The sequence below is a fragment of the Cetorhinus maximus genome, chromosome 15, assembly GCF_964194155.1.
Source record: "Cetorhinus maximus chromosome 15, sCetMax3.hap1.1, whole genome shotgun sequence".
Taxonomy (NCBI): domain Eukaryota; kingdom Metazoa; phylum Chordata; class Chondrichthyes; order Lamniformes; family Cetorhinidae; genus Cetorhinus; species Cetorhinus maximus.
In genome coordinates, this window is record NC_135893.1 from 94022885 (window position 1) to 94038405 (window position 15521).

The 15521-nt window shown below is 45.1% G+C and overlaps 1 protein-coding gene across 4 annotated transcripts in view; it reads right to left on the reverse strand.

Moving 5' to 3' along the window:
• LOC144691007 (neuronal-specific septin-3-like) overlaps positions 1-15521 on the reverse strand; it is a 414475-nt gene that overhangs the window by 205435 nt on the left and 193519 nt on the right. Inside the window, exon 1 of one of the 4 annotated variants that reach the window (XM_078558983.1) lies at positions 6549-7311. The exons of the other annotated variants lie outside the window; for them this stretch is intronic. The gene's annotated coding sequence lies outside the window, so the exon portion shown is untranslated. Of the gene's footprint in view, positions 1-6548; positions 7312-15521 lie in introns of those variants that run through there. 4 annotated transcript variants of the gene reach the window in all.

Genomic DNA, 15521 nt, shown 5'->3' on the forward strand with positions numbered 1-15521 from the left:
AAGTTACTTAACTCCAACAAGCCTTGCCAAATGGTCAAAGAGTGCTTTAGGTGGCTGAACTCTTCATCGAATTGAAATGTCAACAGAACACAGCCTAGCCAAATTTCCATGAGCCAACTGGAATCTTCACAGAAACACAGGATGGACTAAGCATTTCTGATGAGAAAATACTATCAGAAAGAGGGGCTCAGTTTCGAAAGCTGGAGAATAGGAATGCCGACTATAAATCCATGTAGAAACGTATTCTTATATAGTCACTTACTGTTCATCATTTAGTACAAGTTTTTTCATAGTTCAAGATATTCCCACTTGTGGGGGGAACCAAACTAGGGCCGTGAATATAAAATATCGAAAAAAAATCCAAAAGGGAATTGATAAGAAAATTCTTTACCCTTGTTAAAATGTGGAACTCGCAACCACAATGAATAGTTGAGGCGAATATTATAGATGCATTAAGGGGAAGCTTTGAAGCACACGAGGGAGAAAGGAATAGAAGGATATGTTGAAAGGATTAGTTGAAGAAGATTGGAAGGAGGAGGCTCTTGTGGAATAAAAACACTGTATAGACACGTTGGGCTGAACAGCCTGTTTTTGTGCCGTAAATACTATGTAATACGAAGCAAAATTAAAATCTGGTCTTGCCCTACTGCTTTTGAAGACAAAAGAACAAATTTTTGAAAACAAAAGGTAGTTACCATCAGTTTAAACCAATTAGTTGCTGTTCCAGGAGCACTAATAGGCCATTCAGCCCCTCAAGCCTATTCTGCCATTCAATTCAATGGTTGATCAGTACCTTAATTCCATCTTGGTCAGTAACCCTTTAACAGAAACCCTCAATAAATATTTTATTTGCTATTGTGCTTTACAGTATATATACTTTATAGGTGAATGAAGACACTTCTAGGAAGTTGGAATTTCGCAATGGGAATAAAAGTGAAAAAAAGCATGCAAAAGATCCAAAATTGTAACACTACCCTCGCTCATGTCAACGGCTCAGTAATCACACTACTTTGTAGCACCATAACCTCTGACTTACCCTGAGCTATGCCACAGGAAGCCCAATGGTATATTTTAATACTGAACTGCATTTTGGTATCAATTATTGTTGCTTGTTGTTTTGTTTACAATGAATTGCTCTTTTTTGTACTGTCCAATTCAATGTTTTTTTTTTAAAATGAGTTTTTAGTATTGTGTGCGCAAAGCTGGGGGTGGAACTCCCTTCAAAATACAATGCTGCTGTTCGACAGACTTGTTGCAAGGTTACCTCTGTCTGAAGGCGTTCTAGTAAAGGAAAGCTTTCATTGTATAGCCCCCTTTCAAGACCTAAAGTCATCATAGAGAACTTTACAGCAAATGAAGCACTTTGAAGTGCCTGTTGAAATGTAGGAAGACAATTTATGCACAGCATACTCCCTCAAAGAGCAACGTGATAATGACCAGAGGTGTTCGTTGATGGAAAAGTATTGACCTCGACACTGGGAATAGTTCGCTTGCTCTTTGTCGATATAGCGTCATGGGATCTTTACATCTACTTGAGAAAGCAGACGGTGTCTCAGTTTAACACCTAGGCTTGTCAACTGCGATTAAATGTATTCCTGGAGGTTTTATCACCTGACTTGCCCCCACCCTCCAACCATTACTCGGCCAACACATCCATCCTTGTGACGTACTGCCTTCCTACGCTAACTGGAAAGCAAAAAGACTCATTACCCAAATGGATAATACTTGACTGTTGGCCAAATAGTCTTTTTTTATAAACCAGATCTAAAAATATTGAAAATGGGAAAAGAGAAATGTTCAAAGAAAATGGCAAAAATAAAGCCAATCTCTTTTAACATCCCTATGATTTTTCTCCAGGGTTTCACAAAGCCGTGTCCTGGAAATTGATATCCAATTCCTAGAGACTCCAGGCCAATCCTAGAGAGTTGGCAACTCCATTAAAACCTCATCTGAAAGACAGCCCCTCTGATAGTGACAGCCTAGATTTTGTACTCAAGTCCCTGAAGTGGGACATTAACCCATAATTATCTGACTCCGAGAGTGCTAGCCTAAGCCCCGGCTGACACTATAAAGCATACGCCACCGTAAGTGTGTGGGCCTTTTAAAATTATAGTAATATTATCTGAGAGAGTTCTGGCATGCATTGCTAGTGGTCTCAGTTACATGAAGTTAGCAAATGATTTATCATCATTTTAGCGGGTTTTTTAAAACATGGACGCCAGTGCAATGATAAAACTTCTCACTAAACCTTCAGGCCGCATTTAAGGTACCAAGTCCACATCAAATTGGAAACAGGTTTGGAGGTCCAATGGCTGTGTCAGTATAACTCAGCTTGCAGGATCTTGATCTGAAGTCCAAAAAGCATACCAACTTGAGTTTGCACCAGCTGCAGTATAACTCCAGCCTGGTGCAATGCTGCATTTTAAGAATCCCCTTGTAGCCACTTGAGTGCCTAGGCAGCCTAAAAACATTTCCATGAAAAGTCATAAATGTTATGGGGGAAAGGGGTATCCTGCCTGCTTGACATAATAAGAGGGCTTGCACATACAGTGCATCTTTGTGGCTGGCTGTACCACAAACTGTACGGATGCATAACTAATAATGTAACTCTGCTCCGCTGGATGCACAATACAGGTACCTGCGTCTGCAGTATAACTGGAGCTTGAGGTACTACATGAGAGAACATAACAGGCAAGTAGTTCACAGAAATAATAAGACAATTTCATGTTCGACTAGTTATATCTAGTCTATGTACCAGGAGTAACATGTTTTGAAATACACAGGCTAATTCATTCTGAAATGTGCCCAGCTCACGTTGAAAGAAACTTGAGCTGAATTTTTCTCTTTGCAGCAATATATGTGCGAACACTTGAAAGGTCAACTCAGAAACTCAACCAAAACCACCAACCTTAAAGCTTTCAATGTAATTCTCCCTCGATACCTCCCCTTTATAACGGCTGAAGTTAACATAGATATCACAACTAAACCACGCCAATATCTCGAAAATCAAACTGAGCAGGGCTAAAAATTGGTCGAGGCAGAAACAGTCTTGCAGCAAACATGCAACCGATTTTTCACCATACCCAGTCTTCTTTCCACTTAACGATAGTTCAGATTTCTTTTGCAGGCTTGTTTTGTAGTGTCACTATTGTTTGTAATTAGTTTCAAATTAAAAATCTGGGCAATATTTTCCAGGTCAATGAAAAGCAAATGGTGTATAACAGATAGCTGCTTTGCTGTGGGTCTGTTTCAAACTGCTGGCATAGATCAGTTTCACCCCTAGTGTCTTTAAGCTAAAGTCAAATAGAAGCTTATCAAAATTAAAGGAAGCCTACATTTTCATTATCAGAAATGCTCTCTTCAGCTCAAAGCACTCAGTCTCACTAACCTAAATGGTCACTTTATCCATCACTGCTTTGAGACAACTCGAAGCACAAGTTAACATTACAATATTTAACGTCTCATTATGGCTCCATTGAATGGCTATTTGAGCTTCTCAGTCTCAGGAAATGTGATTGGAGCAAGCTGATAATTGTATAGCAATTACCTATGGAGACTAACTGACCAGAGGAAAATTACACCTTTCAAATATAACAAGCTTTTAGGTGTCGTTGTCAGTGGAGTACTAACAACATGCGAACGGTTCTCATCACATTGTTAGTTAGGTTGGTATGAACGCTGCTGTCCGAAAGTTACAATTGCCATTGAATGCTGTGGTGGAAGACAGAAAGATTGCAATCAGTGTAACTAGTGCCTAAGTTGATTGCAATATTGATTAGCTTATACTGAATTTAATGGTTTTTGGGTAGCCAGCCATGTAGCCCAGTGTTTAGGATTGACTTTGCGACAATTCTAGATGGTTAAAAGCAAAATACTGCGGATGCTGGAAATCTGAAACAAAAACAAAAATTGCTGGAAAAACTCAGCAGGTCTGATAGCATCTGTGGAGAGAAAGACAGAGTTAACGTTTCGAGTCCGCATGACTTTTCTTCAGAGCACTAACAGAACAGAACTCTGGATGGTTACAGGTTTGTCTAACCATCACCACTGGAATGTAACAGAAAGAAAGACAGTCTTGCACTTATATAGCACTTTTCATGACCACTGGACTTCTCAAAGCAGTTTAAAGTCAATGGGATTCTTTTGAAGTGCAATGTAATGTTGCAGTGTAGGAAACACAGCAGCCAATTTGCACACAGCAAACTCCCACAAGCAGCAATGTGTGATAATGATCAGATAATTTTTTTGTGATATTGATGGAGGGATAAATATTGACCAAGACACCAGGGGTAGCTCCCAGCTCTTCTTTGAAATAGTGCCATGGGATCTGTTACATCCACCTCTCTGAAAAACAGCACCTTTCACAGTGCTACATTGCCTCAGTATTGCACTGAAGTGTCAGCCTTCAATTTTGTGCTCAAGAAAAACAGAAATACCTGGAAAAACTCAGCAGGTCTGGCAGCATCGGCGGAGAAGAACACAGTTGACATTTCGAGTCCTCATGACCTTTCAACAGAACTAAATATAGACATAGGAAAGGGGTGAAATATAAGCTGGTTCCAGCTGGTCATGAGGACTCGAAATGTCAACTTTGCTCTTCTCCGCCGATGCTGCCAGACCTGCTGAGCCTTTCCCAGGTATTTCTGTTTTTGTTTTGGATTTCCAGCATTTGCAGTTTTTTGTTTTTATTTTTGTGCTCAAGCCCTTGAGTTGCTGGACTTGAACCCAGAATCTTGTGACTCAGAGGTGACAGTGCTACTAGGAGAGCCACAGCTGACATGAATCAGTGCATGGCTGGTTTTCTCCCTGTTACAAGCACAACTCACTTTGTTGTGGTAGAAAAATCCAGTCTGGGCCACCTGGATGAATGTACTAGACAAACTCAGCTACTGGACTGGATCTGAAATATATTGGTACTATTTATGAAAATGCTTTTTTTTTTAAAACCATGCCACTGAGGGTTTCCCCAAAGCTTTCTCCATGCCAACACTCTGGCCACAGTCAACTTGCCAACCAATCAGCACCTTTTTCATGCAGTATAAATTGTTGTGATTTTTTTGGAAATTTGGCATTCTTCCATTTGTCCTGACGAGTGCAAGACAAAAAGCTTTGGTAAATTGGCTCTCTTTTCAGCAATATTAAGGGTTTACAGTTTGCATTCTGTCAAGTAAGGGATGTCCTATGCGTTGCTGCCAGTTCTATAGAACACGCATCCCCCTGTTTAGAATCCAGTGTGAGCATCAAAATCAAGAGACCTTCTAGCTAGAGACATCACAGTTTGGATGCAGAATGAAGCTTTCTTTTGCTTTGGGTCAAGAAATCCTCCGCAACCACCCTTGCTGCACAGGTGTGCAAGTTCCACCGCCAACTACCCTTTATTAGCTGGCGTGTGATTGCTTAATTTAATGCCACATTAAGGCAGTTCGCTCTATCGATTTGTACTCACTAGGAATTTCAATGAGATTTTCCCCATGTTGTTTTCATTTAGGGCCCTTGTAGTTAGCTAGCTCAGAGAGTTTCACTTCACATCAGCCTGGGCTGAATTTGAATTTGAGCCCCAGCCCAGTGATTTAAAAAGGTGGTGTTCTCTCCCACTCAGTTCCTCGCATGCCATTTTATGTTCAGTATATACCGAATCCTATCCCTACACTCCTTCTGTGAAATAGCCCGCACTCTAAAATAATAGTTATAAAATGTTACTCACTGGTTATATAACTGATAACCAAAGTCAAGCTGTACATTGATATCAAGGTGACATTAGATTACAGTGCCTTATCATTCAGATATGCCACTAAAAGTCAGAAATTTCAGTATTGTAACCTTGAACAGCCGATAATCTGGAAGGGTTAGTTACATTGCTGATAATAGCTAGATCCAGTAACCAATAGTTATTCCAATTAGTACACTACTCAATGCAAAATGTTCTTGGAGAACTACCAATTTTTTCTGATAAGCAATTTGGGATAAATTACTGGGTAACAACACCCACCACCAACCACCCCCCCTCCCCCCTCCCCACCAACCACCCCCCCTCCCCACTACCTCCCAATCTCATTTACTAAAGTACTCGATTTTTTTTTCCTGTTAGAGCATTGTAAAGTACAGCATTACTTTAGTACATTACTTTACAGCATTAATAATACTTCCTCTTCACAGTATTCTAGTTCCAGTCAGGTTAAATCTTGAATACTACGCACTGTACAGAAACTGAACAATGGAATGCACATTTTAAAGATTTTTAACAATCTACTGTGAACAGCACAATATTAAACAGGAGACACATTAAAGCAGCACAATCTCATCACCTGCAGCATACAATGTGAAATATCTATTTATGCAATCAGTTAATTTTGCCTCCACACACACACAGTCCCCAGTGCCATATAAAGGAGCACACCCACTGTTTGCATTTCTGTCCCATTTCTCCCTTCATTAGACAGCACATGTGTGCCACTAACAGAATCAGCTACAGTATCTAACAGCACAAGTCAGCTACTCTTCAACATCAGACCATCTCTTTCAAGTAACCAAGTATGGACAGAACTTACCTTCTTTAAGATCTGGCTCTCTTCTCCCCTGTAGATTCTACAGGAGGTACGATGTAATATTGCCACTTATTTGCTTTCAGAACTGAAACGCAGTGTCTCTAAGCAGAGTGCAAACACAGGAAAGCTGCAACAGGAAGCACCGAGTTACTACACTATTTGCACTCCAGAGGAAGTGGGAGAGCATGTGGGGACTTCAACAATAGCATGTAACCCTATGTCAAAATCTCATTAAATGACAGGCTCCTATTCACGAAAGGACACAAGCATATGGTGGAGCTCTGCAAACTTGCTTCTGCACAAACAGCCAAAAACGGCAACAAAAAAAAAAATTAGCGTTTAAGGATCAGCACTTAAAACAGAATAGAAAATGTGGTTATTTGGGGTTTTTTCTTTTAAAAAAAAAAGAACTACACCAATAAACCTCTGTTTAGGAAATTAAAGTGGTTTTAGAATTATGGCTTTCCCTACTGCAGCTTAATCAAGAGATCACCACAGGGAGCAGGCATGAATCCTTCAGCTCTGAATGGAAAAGCCTGCTCTTATGGTTTTGTTCCCCTTCCATCTTTCACTCTCCAAGGAGAGTCTTTAAGAAACTATGGGATGCCTACACATCTTTCTTCATATGCAAATGCCAATCTGTTTTCACTAAATCTCAACTTCCACAAACCCCCCTCCCTCCAACTCAACTTTTATCCTGATAATGATTGGAGTCATGGAGCCAACTAAATGAGTTACTCGCTCTCAAAAGCTGTGGGATGGCAACACAAAATAAAAAAGAATAGCTCAAGCAATCTGACTGGTGAGAAGTACTGCCGGGGGGGGAAAAATCATTCGAACCTCACATCTTGTTTTAATATTAGGTCGGACATTTCCTGTTAATGATTAATACTGGGAAGCAGTAGACTCCACAAAGAATGACAACCACTCAGAGGTGCTTGAGTGAAACTGCGGCATGTGAAGAAGATTAAGCCAAAAAGTCTTTTCTCGTGCGCTAACTCCGTTTTTGCTGGTTATTTCCTCCGCTGGCGCAGTCAAAGCCGTTCAGAGCCCAGCGAGGGTTTAAACAATGAGAGAAATTTTGGGGATTATCTGTGAAATCATTTTGCACTGTAAATAAACTGTATACAGATATGTCTCCCGTTACCAGGTCACAGTGCTTCTCAGAACAAGACTTGTTCCAGTGTCACTGGTTAAATTCATTTCACTTAAAACTCTACAGGGGATGAACTGACATTTTCAATAAATCCCTTTCCGCTAATAAATCCCTTTTAAGGATTAAGCTCCAATCGACGGTGGACTTGTAAATGAGCTCTGTTTTGTATAACTGCTGGACAAAATGTATAAATGATAAAAAATGTGCAGATTGCACATTGCACACGGCACCAGTTGCTATATTGCAGCATAAAAGTGATCATTCCGGCACCCACTGCAAAAAGCCTGGCGAAGCTGGCTTGCTTTTATTGCCTGCATAAAGAGTTATCTCATTCTTTCACAAAACAAATCGATGTTAAGGTAGCGTTAAAATAAAAAATCCATGAGCCACAGGCAACATTGGGGAAACAAATAACTGGGATTTCCACCCTGTTTTTGCAGCGAGGTCTTGAGGTGGGTGAGCAAGGGACACAAGTGGAAATCGTTACGGTGCAGAAGGAGGCCGTTCGGCCCGTCGTGTCTGCACCAGCCATCTCTTGAGCATTTCGACTTCGTACCAATCTCCTGCCTTTACCCCATGACCCTGAACATTGGGCGGTTATTTAAATAGAAACAATGCCCTCTTGAATGCCTCCATTGAACCTGCCTCCACCACACTTCCCCGCAGGGTATACCAAACCCCGACTACTCACTGTGTGAAAAAAGATTTTTCTCACCTCGCGTTTGCTTCTTTTGCAAAACACTTTCAAAACTGTGCCCTCTGGTTCTCGATCCATTTATGAGTGGGAACAGTTTCTCCCTATCTACTCTGTCCAGCTCCCCTCATTATTTTGAAAAGTTCTATCAAGTCTCCTCTTAGCCTTTACCTCTCCAAGGAAAACAGTCCAACTTCTCCAATCTTTCCTCATAATTGAAGTGAAAATTCCCTGGAACCATTCTGGTAAACCTCTTCTGCACCCTCTCCAATGCGTTCACATCCCTATACTGTACAAAGTTCAAACGCTGTGTGAAACCTTGTTATGTATACATGATAAAAATGGAAAAGATAACACCATGCCCTTGATGTTACCTGAGAATGCAGAGTTATTATTATCATGAAACCCAATTACAGCCACAAATTACTTACAGGCATATTGAACTTTTTAAGGAAGACGTGTGTGTTTTTAAAGAAATACAAGCAAGGGTATTGAGCAAACGATGTCTTATAATGTAAAGTGACCACTTTCTGGAAAATTCCTATGTGGATTATACTGACCGGCCTGTCCTGAGAGAACATGGAATGTCGCACCTGAAAAGGTGTTATGGCCATTTTCAAACAGACACTTAAAAGGGGGATAGGAAAGATGCAAAAGACTGAACTTTAATCTCCTGTGGTTGCAGAGACAAAAGGCTGATTACCTCTTCTCATCAGTCACCTAAAATCCACCTCCTGTTGATTCATATCTCAGATTGTGTAAAATGGTTGGAGAGCAAAGAAACCCGACTCTAGGCGCAAGACACGGGCCCGAATTCTACTCTCGGGGTGCGTCCAAAGTCGGCGCGGCCGGAAGCAGACCTAAAACCCGCCCCCAGCTGAGTCCGTGCTATGAATGGATCTTACACTGGGTGGCCAATTAAGGCAGGGTGTTCAAAAAAACAGAAGCAGCAGCTCCCTGACGGGTGTCGGGTGTTGTGGGGGAGGCTGAGGGAGCTGTTTGGAAGCAGTTGAACAAATGTCCTGGGCCTGAGCTTTTCCCGTGTCAGGTGGGCTCAGTGGGAGCGGGCGGAGGTGGTCGCTGAGCCGACAGCCGCCCACGATCGGCTCCACGCCGCCATTTTATGCGGGCGGGCCAGTTAAGGCCCGCCCTGTGTAAGAAGCAAGCGGTAGCGCTCAGCGCTACCTGTGCGAGCGGGAAGAGGAGGGAGCATGAAAGAGCATATGCGTGAAAGAGCATGGAGCTGCCTCAGGGAGATTGAGGCGCTTCTGAAATAAATAAATGAAAAAGAAATGTGACTGTGTCACATGAGATGGGACATGTTTATATATTTCACAAATTTTTAAAATTTAATTCATAACAGCTTTAGGAAACGTGATGAGGTTTCCTAAAAAACTTAAAGGCCTCTTGGCCTTTTTGCCTGCCCACCAACCATAAGGTTGGCCGGGCAGCGCAAAGTTGACCTTAGTTAGTTCCTTAATGGCCTTAATACGCCTTTTAAATATCGGTGGGTGCGCAGCCAACTCCGCCAAACGAAACATCACGAGGCTGGGTGATAATGTTGGGACGCACGCCCAACATCATCGCGCGTCATTTTACCCACCGGTGTGTCGGGACTGTCCCCGCACACTGACTGAAAAATCCTGGCCCTGGTGTACAATCATGGCTTCAGCACCTGGTGGTCATGGAAGGGGGGAGGGCAAGTAGGGTGGGTACCGTGTGCACCCACGCCCCCCACCCCTCCCCTTTCTCAGATGAGTGCCTGGGAGTGCTGGTCAAGGAGGTCAGTGCCAGGCAGCAAATCCTAATGCCCAGGGACGGCAAGAGAAGGCCCGTACAGAGGTCACTGCCCAGGTCAGTGGGCACCGCACATGGCTTCAGTGCCATAAAAGGTTCAATGACCTGCTGCAGTCAGTAAGGGTGAGTGCAGAGACGGCAGAACTTTAGTCGGGTGCCTGTTGCTTGGCACATTCAGGGGTCTAAGATTGTGTGTGCCAACTGGCACTTAAGCCTGTCCTGCCAAGGCTGGGATGTCATCATGACTGTCCTCAGTGCATTACAGGGTGAGATGTGCCACCATGACACGACCCGCCGAATGCCTGAGTGGGAGGGTGGGTGGGATCCAGGAAAGGATCTTCAGGGAGACAGAGCAATAATGAGGCGATCAGTAGAAGAGCAGTAATAACACTGCGGAGTGCCGCAGAATGGGTGGAGGGGTGCCAAATCTGTGCATTCTCATGAAGCACAAAAGCGAGGCACTGGGGCTGGAATGTCACCAGCCAGCTCGCTCCTCTGGTCGTGGTGAGGCGGGGGCCTCGGACGAAGGTCAGAGTGCAGGTGACAGATGCGTGTGCAGTGGGTACTGGAAACATAACAGGCTCCTCTCATCAGAAACTGAACTGTTGTAGCCAGAGAACGCACTGAAGCTCCAATGCAGATGACACCATGCAGCAGGTCTCCACTGCCTCCTCAGGATGCCTAGCATGCATAGTGACTTTGATGGTTGAATGTACTGATCTTTTGCCTTCCTCCCGCAGATGCGTCATCTGCAGGAGGACCCCCCATTGAGCTCCGAGGAAGGCATCACACCGTCTCTCTGAACCCGGTATCAGCGCAGATACTCACATGTCGGTTGGGCATTAGTTATTCGGCTCCATGGGTATTGCACAGTGGTAAGGGCACATCACACTCGCATGAGGAGCTGGCAGAGGCAGAGAGGTCCCAGAGAGCCAACAGTGGGGACACAGCTGGAGACCAGGACCATGCTGTGTCCGAGGCAGATGATGAACCTCTGGAACAAAAACAGAAAATGCTGGAAAAAGTCAGCAGGTCTGAACAGCATCTGTGGAAAGAGAAACAGAGTTGACATTTGGAGTCTGTATGGCTCTTCTTCAGAGCAAACCTCTGGAGTCGTCCATCAGGCGACAGATGCTGGATATCCAGCGGGATGCACGGGGAGAACTGGGGGAGACCTATGAGGGTCTGCGTGCCATGGTCTCCATCATGGAGAAGTCCATGCGGAGCATGAATTCTGCGTTGACCCTTAATACCAAGGGCACAGCCTCCTCCATTGAGTGAGTGGCGAGTCTCATGGAGAAGCAGCTTCAGGAGCAGACTCAGGGGTTCCTGGGGTTGTACTCGGACCTGCGAGCTCTCACACAGGCAGTGACCTCCAGTATGAGAGATGGATGAGGTACCTAGTCTCCCTGCAGGGTCCCTGTCTATCGATGGTGAGCAGGGAGGTGCAAACATACCTCTTGCTGGCAGGTGAGCTGCCTGCTATCTCTCAGGGCACTCTGGATGAGAACACCAGCTCCTCCGCCCCTCTGCCAGTGTCCGCTGCATCTGATGATCCCGTGATGACTGAGGAGTGCACAGCCATGGCGCTGGATGCACCCTCCTAGGCGGAGCTTGTTCTGGCTCCGGCGGCCAGAGGATGACTGCCAAGGTCATCAGGGCCACCAGGACAGCAGAGTCAGCGGGCTGCCTCCAACAGCACTGTCAGCGAGGTGGGGGGGGGGAGAGAGATCAAGACGCAGCACCCACAGACGTAACTTGAAGGTACATTGAGCACAACAGCGGCGTGTCACCGGTGCTATTTTTTGTGATGATTATTTTGATGCTTGTGTTAGGGATGGACAAAGTTTGTTCTTTGTTTGTTCATGTGAAGTCATATAAACATTTATTTGATTTAAATGGGCTGAGTTGGCTGGATGCTGTGAATAGATGCCAGATGCAGCACAGGCTTGTAAATGTGTGGCATTGTGTGGTGCTGGCGTACTGGGTTGGGTTCCCATTTATTGACTGTTAGCAAAGGAGACGGTGCCATTGGCTTGATGAGGCATCGATGTCTTGAATGCCTAGCAGAAGGTTCGCTGGATCAAAGTACCCCTGATGTCCCTGCCTCCATGAAGGTTCCTGTCCTCTGCCTCGAGGTCCTCACGCTGCGCCTCCCCAGGCTCTTCCTCTGAGCCATCATTTGAGTCATCCTCCGTGGCCTGTGGAGCTGCCTCGCTTTCCTCAGCTTCCAATGGGTCCCCCCTTGTCAGAGCCAGGTTGTGCAGAGGGTAGCATGCGACGACTATTAGGGGGACACATTCTGGAGGACACTGCAATGCTCCCCCTGACCAGGCCAGGCATCTGAAGCGCATCTTCAGCAGCCCAATGATCCTCTCCACCACCGCCCTTGTGGAGGCATGACTCCTGTTATATCTCTCCTTGGCCTCAGTTCTTGGGTGATGGAATGGGGTCATCAGCCACCTCTTAAAGGAAAAGCCCTCGTCACCCAGGAGCCATCCATCCACTTGTGCAGGAGCCACGAACAGCCTTGTACTTGTGAGTGCCACAAGCATTGTGTGAGGTCCAAGGATAACGGGCACAAACTTGGAGAATCCGTGTCCTGTGGTCACAAATGATCTGGACGTTGATTGAGTGGAACCCCTTTCTGTTTACGAAAGCTCCCGGCTCACCTGCTGGCACCTTGATGGCCCCGTGAGTGCATCTATTACACTCTGGACACAGGGGAACCCAGCCATCGCAGCGAAGCCTTGTACTCTCTCCGCCTGGCTCACCTCATCTGTCCGGAAGCGGATGAACATGCGGACATGTCTAAAGATAGCATCAGTCACGAGCTTGATGCAACTGTAAGCAGCCGATTGAGAAACGCCCACTGACCCCTGAAAAGAACCAGAAGCATAGAAGTTGAGGGCCACTGTGACCTTCAAAGCTGCTGGCATGGGGTGTCCACCCACGCAGTTGGCGTGACTTCCGGACCCACCATGTGACATATTGCTGTCACTGTGTCCCTGGAGAGGCGGAGTCTCCTGCGGCACTGGACCTCAGACATCTGGAGGTAGTTGGAGCACTGCCTGAGCACACTAGCCGTTGGGTAGCAGTGTCTTTGGCGTGCCCTCCCGCCTTGGTCTTCCTGCTGGCCCTGCACCTACTGAGCCTCTCTAAAAGGTCTGTCCCTGGGACACTGCCTGCACCCACCTGGCCTCCTCTCCCTCCTGCCCATCTCTTCCTCTTCAGAGGAGGTTCCACCGGTGGAATACGCTATCCCCATTAGATGGGATGCAGCGGACCAGTGCCTTGAAAATGAAGGAGCGCCGTGCTGCAATGCTCAGGGGAACCTTCCAGGGAAGATAAGGACCTGAGATGTTGAAAGGCAGGCTCAACAATCAAATAAGATGCCAAGAAACTCTGGGACAACTCTGTACTCACGCAGAAAAGAACTGGCAATGACAGAGAAAGTGCTGCTGCTCCGGGGGCCTTTTACCCTGCCTGTAAATGAGGAAATGATTAAAACATGAATTCTGCCCATCCGTTTGGCACGTGCGACAAGCTAAAAATCACATGGGTAACGTAAAATCGCGGTCAATAGGCTTTTTAATTACCTTAGTTGGCCCTTTAACTGTCAGCAGGTGCTGTTCCGATTCCCGCGCACGGGACCTCAATATTGCATGCGCGTGTGATGATGTTGGGATGTACGCCCAACGTCTTTTCACACAATTTTACATGCGTTCGGGTCGGGCGCGTGCCAGACCTCGGAACGCAAGATTCAGGCCGTGGGGTTTTTTTTCCCTTACAGGAATACACAGGGGAAAATGGGTTAAAAAGCTGGCTGCAGAGCAGTGCTAGTGTGATGTGAGCGTGACAGCACAAGAAGAGCAACTAGTCACACCTGCAGTTCCAGGCGAAGTCTCTCTCTCTCTGTTGCTGGAGGCAAGGCTCAGCAAAGCCACAGTCAAAAAGGAAATAGGACAGCTTCTTCAGCCAGCCTGCAAAGTCAAGTATCTCTAAACCAATTATTAAACTGCCAAAGTCAGCTCTACCAGAATCACCCAACTTAACGGCCACAACTTTTCACTATCTACGCCTCACGGACAAGCCAAAGACTGATTTGTATATATTTTTGAAAACTTTTATTTGGACTCAGCCTCTCATTTCTGATCTGTGTGCAGGCGTGTTGCATTTTTATTATTTTTCTCAGGTTTTTAGTAACTAATAAACTTACTCTTTTTTTGACTCAAGAAAGCCTGGTTAAATTGGCTCCTGATATAAAAATAAACGTTTGGACTGGGAAAAGGTATCCACGGGGGGGGAAGGGATCCCTTTTAAATTAACCTTGCTTTGACCAACTGAGGGGGGGCTTGAATAAAGAAGGGGAGCCAGCTCATTCCTCCTGACCCGGGGGGCATAACAAAATTGTGATCCTGTTCGGGAAGTTAACAAATTGGGGGGATCTTGCCCGGGAACCGGTTGCAACATTATGGACATTTCAACGTTCCTACATGACAACAGCAACTACACTTCAAAAAAATACTTGATTGGCTCTAAAGTGCTTTCGAAATCCAGTGGCCACGCATGAAAAGTGCTATATTAATGCAGGCCTCTCTTTTTTGTCTTGTTCCTCCGAAAACAAAATACTTGGGATGTCAGAAATCCAAAATGAAAACTGAAGGTTATGGGTTGAGCTCAGAAACAAAAAAGGGGCAGTCACACTACTGGGAGTATACTACAGACCCCCAAATAGTGAAAGGGAGATAGAAGAACAAATATGCAGGCAAATTTCTGCTTGTAAGAACAAGAGGGCAATAATAGTAGGAGACTTCAACTATCCTAATATCAACTGGGATTCAAACAATATCAGGGGCACTGAGGGAGAAAAATTCATGCAGTGTGTCCAGGAAAATTTTTTCAACCAATTAGTGACAAACCCAACGAGAGGAGGTGCAATTCTAGACCTGGTCTTGGGGAACGAAGAAGGGCAAGTGGGTGAAGTGACAGTTGGCGACCATATCGGGGACAGTGATCGTAATTCAGTTAGATTTAGCATTACCAAGGAAAAGGACAGAGATAAGGCAGGAATAAAAGTCTTGAACTGGGGGAAGGCAAATTTTGCAGAAATGAGAAGGGACTTGGCTGAGGTGGACTGGACAGCAGTGCTGGAGGATAAAACAGTGGAAAACCAGTGGGAAGCACTAAAAAGCGAGATCCTAATTGTACAAAGTAGACATGTCCCCTACAAAATTAAGAGTGCTACTGCCAAATATAGACCCCCCTGATTGTCTAGAGGAATACAGGGGAAGATTAAACAGAAAAAGAAAGCGTACGATAGGCACAA